Source organism: Solea senegalensis, unplaced genomic scaffold, assembly GCF_019176455.1.
Source record: "Solea senegalensis isolate Sse05_10M unplaced genomic scaffold, IFAPA_SoseM_1 scf7180000015744, whole genome shotgun sequence".
In the NCBI taxonomy this organism is placed as follows: Eukaryota; Metazoa; Chordata; class Actinopteri; order Pleuronectiformes; family Soleidae; genus Solea; species Solea senegalensis.
The window spans coordinates 1-10,560 of NW_025321437.1; the positions used below are offsets into that span (position 1 = coordinate 1).

The 10,560-nt window shown below is 40.9% G+C and overlaps 1 long non-coding RNA gene across 1 annotated transcript; it reads right to left on the reverse strand.

Annotated features, from left to right (window-relative positions):
- Positions 1–1,299: 1,299 nt before the first annotated feature.
- On the reverse strand, positions 1,300–6,431 carry LOC122762499. The gene is made up of 5 exons (XR_006358719.1): positions 5,297–6,431; positions 4,915–5,070; positions 4,302–4,470; positions 4,054–4,155; positions 1,300–1,327 (listed from the first exon to the last, which is right to left on the reverse strand). It is a non-coding gene; the product is annotated as an uncharacterized LOC122762499 (long non-coding RNA).
- Positions 6,432–10,560: the final 4,129 nt, after the last annotated feature.

Genomic DNA, 10,560 nt, shown 5'->3' on the forward strand with positions numbered 1-10,560 from the left:
CTCTGCAGACCTGAGAAGACGCAGGTATACATCCCACAATGTTCCTCACTGTCTGCTCTTTGAAGTAGAGGAGGTCCATTTCCCAGAAGAAGCAGGTCCTGGTCCACTTCAGCTTGGCCCTCCCACTGGTTGAAGGTGCGCCTGGTCCTGCTGTCATATCTTAACCCTTAAGAGTTCCTATAAATAGAGGAAGATTTGATTCAAAGCTGCTAAATCGTTCAAACTGATTAGAAATGAATAGAGCCCACGTTGCTTCCTGTCAAATCTGGCCGGTGTAGTGCCGAAAAGAGACTGCCCCCGATGGGAACGCGCATCAGTTAAGAGGTAGTGAGTGTATATGTCTACTGGTAGATATAATACTGTATAGAGGGTACACCCTATAAGTCTTTGTTTGAAGGAGCGATATTGACCAAATTCACTGTACATGCACCAGTTTTCCTCGACTGCTCATGCTGAAAAGACAGAGAATGTAAGCCCTAACAATCCAGAGTTGTACGGTGCAGTCACTTCTCGGCAGGCCCTGCCGAGAAGTGACTGCACCCTGTAACTCTTTATTGCAAGGAGCGATATTGACCAAATTCACTGTACATGCACCTGGTTTCCTCTACTTTCCTCTCCTGTACTGATTCTTCCAATTAGCCACTCACAGTGTGACTCCTGGCTGCTGAGTTAGTTAGCACCAGTTAGTTACTAGAAACCCAAGCCTTTTCAGATGATTCATATTAATAAATACACCATTAAATAATTACTGAAGTCAGTCATTAACTATTTAAATACATAAATACACCATTAAGAAATGACTAAAGTGTCATTCATTATTTAAATTAATAAATAGACTGTTCAATAATTACTTACATCACATTGGTTTTCTTAGGTTACAAAACACTGACATGGGTTTTTTTCGCCATAACTCAGTAACAATAATAATAATAATGATAATATTCAGTGGAGTTCCACTTCAGGTTTTATGTGATACTCATTCCAAACTAAATATTAGTTTAAATGTCATATGATTAAAAAAATGTGTTAAAGTTTGATTGTACACTTACATTTAAGTGTTAAGTGTGTTTGTTTCTGTTTGGTTGTGATGAGTTTCTGTTGTACTCACACCAGCAAACCGAATCCAGTTCAGTCCGTCCATGAATACCAGTCCGGGTTTGCAGCAGGTTTGCGTTGATGCTGCAAACAGAGAGTGAGACACAAACAGGTGACTGTGATCGTTTCATTAAAGACAAGAGATGAGAAGAAGACTGATGTCAGTGAGGAAACAAAGTAACGTCAAACTTACATCTGTGATCTGTCAGCATCTCCTCTCCCTCTGGTGCAGCTGTCAACACAGGAGTTTAAATAGTGGCACAACGGTCAGCCAATCCGGTGTGAAAGCTTGAAATGTTTGGGGCGGGGCTTATTATTGAAAACATGTGCACTGTGACTGACTTTTTTTAACCATAACTTTATTTAAAACATTCCACAAACGTTGCATTGTTCTGGGGGTCCTCTGGGTCAAATAACAATTTCAATATATGAGCAAATAAATGAGTCAATTATATGAAAGTGAAAGCAAAAGAAAGTATATATATATACATATATATATACTGACATGCTGGTTGTTGCTAAGAGCACGTTGTTGTATATATATATATATATATATAAACCTAAATATATATATATGTATAAGATGTTATGGTCTATTTGTTTACGTCCTTGTCATTGTTAATTAAAAAATCGCCGTTGTTTCAAGAATTGCTGTTGCTTTTAATAAATATATAGACCTAAATACCTTTTTTCTTTTTCTCTAATTGTTTGTGTATTGCTTGGTCATTGTTGCTATTCTGTGTTAGTTCACTCAAAAAAATAACTTGTTCCCGGAACATAATAAAATTATGGAAATAATTTCCACCTAAATAAAATGCTTTAATTTAGCAAGAAACAATTTTGTTGAGTGACCTGAATGTAAATATGATGGGTCAACATGATGCATTTGCATTAGTGTTACTTAATTACCAGTGGTCAGTCCAACTAGATTTGTAAGGGTAAATGTAACATACTAATGTAATTTTGTAATGCCATTTAAACATGTATGATATGATTATGAGTTACTTAATTTAATATGGTAGTTACAACTACTTTTTAAAACAGTGCAGTACATGAATTAATTGTGCTGAGCCAACAACACAAAGTTAGGTGGAAGTGGTTTAGCCCAAGAGACATGAAAATGAACACAATAGTACTTATTCAGAAAATAAACAATTAACATACATATTCAGCAATATAAACAAATGTCAACCTATATACCCCCAGCTGGTGTCAAGTTTGGAAAATAATAACACGAAGAAAAGAGCTCAAGTGGCTTTTGAGAAATCTGCAACATACATTCCTATACACTTAGACAAAACCATTGAACAACTCACATTAAGTGTTTATGTAACCCGGGTGAAAAACCCCATTGTCATTATTATTCCCTTTTTTTTGTGAAGCGTTAAATGATGCCGTGTGTCATTACGTCGTGCCGTTACGTCATTTCGTCGCGTCGTTACGTCATCACATTGCGCCGTAACATAACTCCGTTGGGGCTCGCTGCCGGCAGCAGTGAGAGGAGCACGCCGGGGAAATGTTTGCAGGAGGTACGTTGTAGTACGCCGCGGAATATCGTAATTTAAACACTCTGGAACTAAATGCATTACAGTAACCTAATGTTGAAACATAGGAGCCGACTACCGGAGCCGCTGATCATACGATTCGGAGACCTAGTCTAAATGAATCATGGAATTGGTGAGTTGCGCTAACGCTACATATTACTTGATGCGGTAAATGCCTGTTTCTTTGAATATGTCCTACCACAGAAAATATTAAGCATGCTAAGGTTGTTGGTGATACTGAAATGATTGATAAATATTGTAATATAACAAATATTGTTATTTATTTATAGTGATTTAATTATATTGTACAATATTGTGATTGATATACTGATATGTATTGGGATTATTATGTGATTATGAGATATTTAATAGGTCCTGTTTTCCATACAGGCCAGGTGATGGCGAGAAGTATAAGAGTATAGTCAAGTTTGAAGATCCTTGGAAACCTCCACTGCTTTGGTCGGGCTGGTAGGAGGCTCCTTGGCACAGGCGCTCCTCTCTCTCTGCCCTTACACTCATTTAACATTCCACACCTACATTACACACATTCACCCATTAATACAGACTGTTCCCTAAAACTTATTTATTGTCAATTTGTATATATATATGATCGGAACTGTACATATTGTATTGTTGTATATGAATGGCCATTTGTATTTTGTTAAATAATTCTGGTAATGGTTCACAATTATATGGTGTCACCAAACTTAAACTGCGTTCTGTGTCTTCCTCTCCACTCCTAGAGTCAGACCTGTTCTTCTGAATTCAGCCCAAACCTTAGACTTTCGAAGCTATAACGCATCTAAATAATAGCTATCTGTTAAACTAATTGTACCTTATTAGGGTAGTGTACAACTAAAAAAAAAAACAATCAAATCAAAGCTGGTTACAAAGCTATATGCAGAAAGTGGTCCTGGCAACTGAGTGCAAAGAAAAATGTTTGAGAACAAACTGAAAATACTGCATTGTGCATACTTATATCTCAAGTGTCAAAGTAGTTTCCTTTTGAAAAGAACACTTTTTTTTAACCCTACCTTTGTTTCAAACCATTTTAATGTGTAACCCCAAAATAGAAACAGTCAGAAGTATTAAAACAAAAACACAGCTTCCGATTTTAGTAAATTCTCTAATGGCTTCAAATACCTTCCCATAAGAGTAACCCTATCTGTAGTTTACTCTATTGAGGATGACTAACGTGCAAGTAGAGTTTTCAGTGTTTGATTTTTTTTTGAGAGTCCGTTTCCATCAAGAAGATCATCATGGAGATGATCTTCTGGAAAGCTTCAAATGTGTATCTCAGTTCTGGCGGGTAGCTGAGGTCAAGAGCATAAACAAGCGCGAACAACATCACCACAGCAAGTGGTATGTTTCCCAACTCATGCAGAACTTCCACACCCTCCAGAACAATACCTACATCTTCCGGTCCAACATCTGGCTCCTCGCCTTCCTTGCGAATGACAAAGATTCCAAATGTAGTCTCCGTGATTGCAGCTTCAATGCTTTGACCATCCGTGTTCTTCACAGAAATAAGGGGGAAATATAGGATATATATGTAAAGATATGTTGTCCCATTTTACACACACACAGAGTAAAACAGCTATCATTTATCAAATTTATATTAATTAATATGTAGGACTGGTGAATAAAAACTAAATTACATACCATGTATTCTTTCACAAGGTTCTTGGGCTCTTCATTCAGGTACACACACAGGGCTTTGATGATGCACTCTCTTCTGACATCAATGGCATCAGTCTGAGTATTTAGGACATACTCACTTCTACAACTGACTCGGAGAACCCGTACAAGATTTCCAATGTGCCTGGACTGTCTGTTTAAGCACAAATGGCAAATAAAAACCTTGAAAAAAGATAACCTATTAATCAACAGGTAGAGAAGATTTCACAAACAAAACATTGAATTAAACTTTCTTTCAAATGTAACGATCTTTATTGACCATTGTTTATGATATATGAAGTCACAATATCCATGGGGCAGTGGTTGTATGTTCAATCATAGAAATCATTAATCATAGAAATGTCAAATGAAAGCATGTGGTCCCAGGAAACAGTAACTACCATTGCAACATCAGTGGACATCGTCACATCTGCCTAAGGTTCATATTTATCAGATCCTTCTTCAAAAAAGTGCATTACCCACATCTAGTTTTATTTCTCTCCAACCCTCTGACAGTTCCTCTTTAATGTCATGCATTAAGTTTGAAATATTAAAGCTGTACAGGTTTGACAGTTTCACATTTTTTCTATTATCATACCTGGGTGATGGGTAACATGATGCTCCTAATTTTTCATCCTTGAACGCCACCTTTCTTGCCAGACACCCTCATCAACTTCGAAGAGTGAGCATCCAGCTTGGAGAAGAACTTGGACAGCAAACTGACGGTTGTAATCCTCTTGAATTCAGCAGTTAGCTTAAACGGAAAAAAAGGGCACACAAAAGCAAATTTGACTATCATAGCATTGAAATGAGCTACTAGTTCAACAATTGTCATCTATCACCAAATCCTGAATCAGCTCACGAGTTACTTCAAAGGCTTGCCCACATTTTGTTGGCTGATATAAATCACACTGTACATATTAAATGAAGACAACATATTTCAATTAAAGTGAATGAGCACTGTGCTATTATTCACCTACCTCACGTACACAGAAGAGAGCTGGCCATCTGGTTTTGTAATCCGCAATTAAGGGTGCATCACGAATAACTTCTTGCCTTCTGTGTGCAAAGGTCTTCTCCATCATTGCTGCCAGTGTGTCCTCATTGTTCCTTTTCCTTACGTCTAAAAGCAGGTTCTCTCTTATCTTTTCAAGTGTCTCTGCAGATTCACCAGATGGGTAGGTGGGGCAGTAATTTACTTGGGCTCTTCTGGGCTTCTTTACACCATAAGCAGGAGTGCATTTGTCTACAGGTTTATTTGTCAGGGAATTCAGTTCCACCTCTGGACATCCAAGCCGCTTGAGCTTCCTCCTGTAGTTGGCAAGTTTGTACTTTAAGCTCACCTTCCAGCCACCATATCCAGTGGCAGAGCCTGGCTCTTTCAAACATGGATGTGATGACACAAGGGCTTCGGCAACCTCTTCAACCTCATTGTCTGAGGGGTACACTTTGTATTTAACAATTTCTTCAGCTAAACTGTCAAGAATGGCAGTTTTAAGTCTCATGTCTGGATTCAATAAAGTTCCGCTCTCTTTGAATGCAGTATTGGCTCTGTCCAGCTGCAGCTCACAATCATATGGGAATCGAGGAAGAAAAAAAACAACAGGCCATCCAGAGGATCTTGAAGGGATGGACTCAGGTGAAGACAAAATATCTGTAAATATCACACAAGCTACCAGATGAAAGTGATGACTCATTACCAGACCCTGATGTGGCAGGAGTGGAGTAGGGTGGAGGGGGTGAACCACCAGGCAGGACAGAGGCAGCTGAATCAAAGACAAGTTTTAAGGTACTTTTGTCCTGGATCTCTGACATTGAAGTCAAGTTGGTAAATTCACTGCCAAACTCCGTATCCATAAATTGCAGCCTGAAGTGCTCCTCTACCCCTCTTTATGTTCTGAACAAGTTCACCAACAGTCTCTGGAAGCCCATCTTGCAGGGTCAGTCTCTGGGAATCGTTTATCCCCGAGGATGATTCTGAGTTTCACTGTAGCCATTTCACAATAATCTGGGAATAAAAACAAACACACGTATAAAAATCTATTTGTACAAGTGTACATATTATCTAAGGTTGAGAGACTTATTTTCATTGGTTATCCTAAAATATAATATCTAGATTCATCATTATACATGATTATTATACATTTCAACAATGTAGCCATAATGGTCTCCAGTTTTAGCGGTGCGTGTTGCGCCCAGTGTCGACGTGGACTGCGCGCAGCGCACCACCACACTTCCTTGTATCTTAAAAAAAAAGAGAAAAGAATAGCCGCTGTATTACAACCTTGTGCATTTGAAATTGTATTGTATCTTGAGCATGCACATGACTTTATTAGTCACTGGCTGTTTCTCAATATCCATACTTGTGCGTACTTGTGCGTACTTGCGTACTCCCGTACTTGTGAAATCGTCATCAGCCTCAGTCCAAGTGCTGTTCCAATTCTCAAGTAAGCGAACAGCGAGGACGGTTCTCAAACCCGGAAGTGTTCTCGCTCCGCCCATGTTTACCAAGTATGCATCGGAGGTGACTTAAGCGTACTTGGGATGGCCATGTATCCCAGAATACATTTCGGCGGAGCATAGCAGCAGATAATAGAAATATAAATCTGAAATAAATATTTTTCTGTGTCCCGGAACAAAGTTTTAACATCATTTGAGGCGAGAAATTTGTCTTTTAGAATTCAAACATGTGGTTTGTGTATGAAGATATGACGTATTTATAGTTTGGCAGCGACGTTTGTCGGAGGTGATCAGCTCCGCCTCTGCGGACGCTCAGCGCTCACTGTGCCCGGCACAGAGCAGCGTTACCTCGGCCTGTCCTGATGAAATGATCCGCTGGCTCAGACGTCGCTGTCATTAGATGCTCGGTGTGATCCATAGATTTGTTGTTGACGTGTTATTTTGATTTTAATGGAAACGTTTTGACAGTTTGAAAGTTTGTATATTATTTTTATTTTTTTTATTTTAACTTTGAATGTTAGATTTATATTAGTCGCACGGTCATTGTATCTGTATTTAAATATAATATGTAAATATTAGATATGTAGGGTAGTATATATTTGTACACGTCATATATATATACTTATATATATACTACTCTACAATGCTGTAATATATCTATTTTCCACATAATATTATTTATATTGTATATTTTAATAGAAATAAATTAAGAAATGAAGTTAAATATTTAAAATGTAAAAATAATAACAACATATATATGCATTTATTAAAAGTATTTCATATGTTCATTTATCAACACCGTAGGTGGCAGTAATGAGGCTGCAGCACTTGGCGCCAGCCACCATTCAAACAGCAGAACAATACATACATACTTGCATACTTGAGTATTGAGAAACAACCACATACTTGTGTACTCCCGTACTTGGCAAGTATATACTCCCAGCGTACTTCTCAAGTATATACTTCCCAAGTAAGCAAGTACATACTTGCTAACTTGAGTATTGAGAAACGGCCAATGTGTGCCGAGATTTCATAGCGCTGTCCATGGTGATGAAATGAGCCTCGGTGTCAGCAGCGTCACGGGGTGACCTCATTATATAATTCCAGATTTTGGCTATGTTTGCACTGAGTGTGTTTACTTAATTTCAACAATGTAGCCATAATGGTCTCCAGTTTTAGCGGTGTGTGTTGCGCCCAGTGTTGACGTGGATTGCGCGCAGCGCCGCACCACACTTCCTTGTTTCTTAAAAAAAAGAAAACAATAGCTGCTGTATTACAAGCTTGTGCATTTGAAATTGTATTGTATCTTGAGCATGCGCATGAGTTTATTTGTCAATGTGTGCCGATATTTCATAGCGCTGTCCACGGTGGTGAAATGAGCCTCGGTGTCGGCAGCGTCAGGGCGTGACCTCATTATATAATTCCAGATTTTGGCTATGTTTACACTGAGTGTGTTTCTTTAATTTCAACAATGTAGCAAGCTGTTGTGCCCGCTGTGTTTCACAGATTGACTGGACCCGCCACTGAGGGCGTGTCCTGAGGCCTGTCGGGCACTCTGACTCCTTTCATACCCCTAACCCAATTATTTATCCTAACCCTAACCCTAATTGGATGCCCCGCCTAAACCTAAAACCCAAATTTGGCCCCTTTCTAAATCTAAACCTAATCCTATTCTAGCCTACTCCCCTTAATTAAAAAGCCCAATAATTTAGATCCTGCCTGAAAACCGTCCTGAGCCCCATGAAGCCTCCTTCAGCCCCACCTGAACCCCATCGCCCCAAGAGGGAGAGTGAGGCCAAGTAAAGGGGAAAGTAATAGGTGAAGGCAAAAAGAAGGACAAATGAAGGCAATACTGGAAAGGACGAAAGCAGAGGTCAAAGGTCAGAGGGCAAATTATGCCAGGGGGAGGAAGAAAGGGAGAAGGAGGAGGAGAAAGCCTAAATTGACCTATTCACAAGCTGTTGTGCCGCCCTGCATCCAGAGGGGCGTGTCTAGAGAGAGGGGAGGGAGTACTTAAGGGGAGCTGCATCTCAGCCTCCAGCTTGTGGGTCCTCGCCTGAGGAAGGGCAATTCAGCCCGAAACGTCGCAACAGAGGCCCACCATATGAGCTCGTTTGTTTTTTTAGTTTGTTATTTTCGGGGGAATTAACACAATTTGACACTGGGAAATCCAAAAAGATACAATAAACAAAAAACAGTGTTATTGTCACAAAAAGACGTAGTACTCACCCACATACTTACCCTACTTACCTGGGAAATCCTGGAAAGACCTACCTGAGACAATTTGGAACCTGAAAGAGAAAAAAACATCATTATTACGTACAAGGCCAATTCTAGGCTACGTAGTTTTCTCATTGGGTAATGACCTTGTTTCGGAGTGCTGGACAGTGCCAAGGGGCACGCCCAGACGCGGCGGACTCCGGGAAGGGACGGTGTCGTTGAGAGTGCACTGACATCCTCCCTCTGGGGGGGGTGTCCTCCTTTTCCCCAACCTTACCCTACCCTAACCCTAACCCTTACCCTAACCCTAACCCTAACCCTTACCCTTGCATTTTTTAGTGTTCTTTGTACATAGGTTTTTTTGGTGGAAAATTTAAGTTTTCGTGTTTGGAAGAAGGCGTTCACCGTTACTTTCTTCACGGTCTTTAAGTGTTTTTTGCACAATTAGTACTGTCCTGGCCGGGACAAGTACAACTTTGACCGTAAACATGGACGCATACGGGAGAGACGATGATGATGGGGACGGTGAGTGGATTCTTGTTCGGAGCGGACGCGGCAGACGGCGTGACACGGGCGGCCTCTCACAGCCGCGTTACGACAGCTCTTATCCACGCCGCTTTCCCACACAGCGGCGGAGTTATGCTTCGGTCACCAGAGGTGATTCTTTTATTGATGGCCGTTTCAACACCGGACCTCGTTACACTCAGCAGCCCATGGCAAACATAGCGTCCCGCGTTCCTTCCCGCACGCGGCAACAGTGGAATAACGGAGAGCAACGGCGGGATTGCCAGTTTTACCGCACACCCCCACAACGTGCGGAGGAGACATACTGGGAGGATCGCCAACCACAGCAGGGTCCACCACAAGGGCAAGGGCAGCAGCGGCGGCGGCGGCAGCAGCAGCAGCAGCAGCGTTATTTTCAGCAGGGAACCCAGCAGCACGAATTTCAGCGGCAACCGTCGAGGTCACAGCAGCAGCCACCGCGGTGCCAAAACCAACGGTTTCCACAGCCATTACGTCAGCCACAGCGCCAATTTCAGCGGTGGCCACAACAGCGGCGACAGCAGCGGGTTGCATGGCAACGCCCACAGCGACCTCAACAGCGTCCACAGCAGCAGCAGCGCCCCCAGCGGGCACATCAGGTAGAGAGTAATGACCCGGATTTCATTGAGAAGGTGCACATTTTGCACCGGATTATTAAAGTTGCACACCACCTTAATAGCACAGCAATGGGCAAGAAATTTGCGCCCGCAAATGGCAACATTTTTATGGCAGATTGGGAGGCAGGAGCCCTAAAACAGTGTGATAAGAGACCCATACAATATTATCGCTATTTAGACGATATTTGGGGCGTAGGGACACATTCAGAAGATGATTTTAAGGTTTTCCTTAACACTCTTAATAATTACAATCCGTCTATTAAGGTTAAATCCACCATGGATCGAAATTCTGTAGATTTTTTTGGACACAACCACATTCAAGGGACCCACTTTTAATCAAACTAATCGATTGGACATTAAAGTTTTTTTTAAAGAGACGGATACACATGCATTATTGCACAATA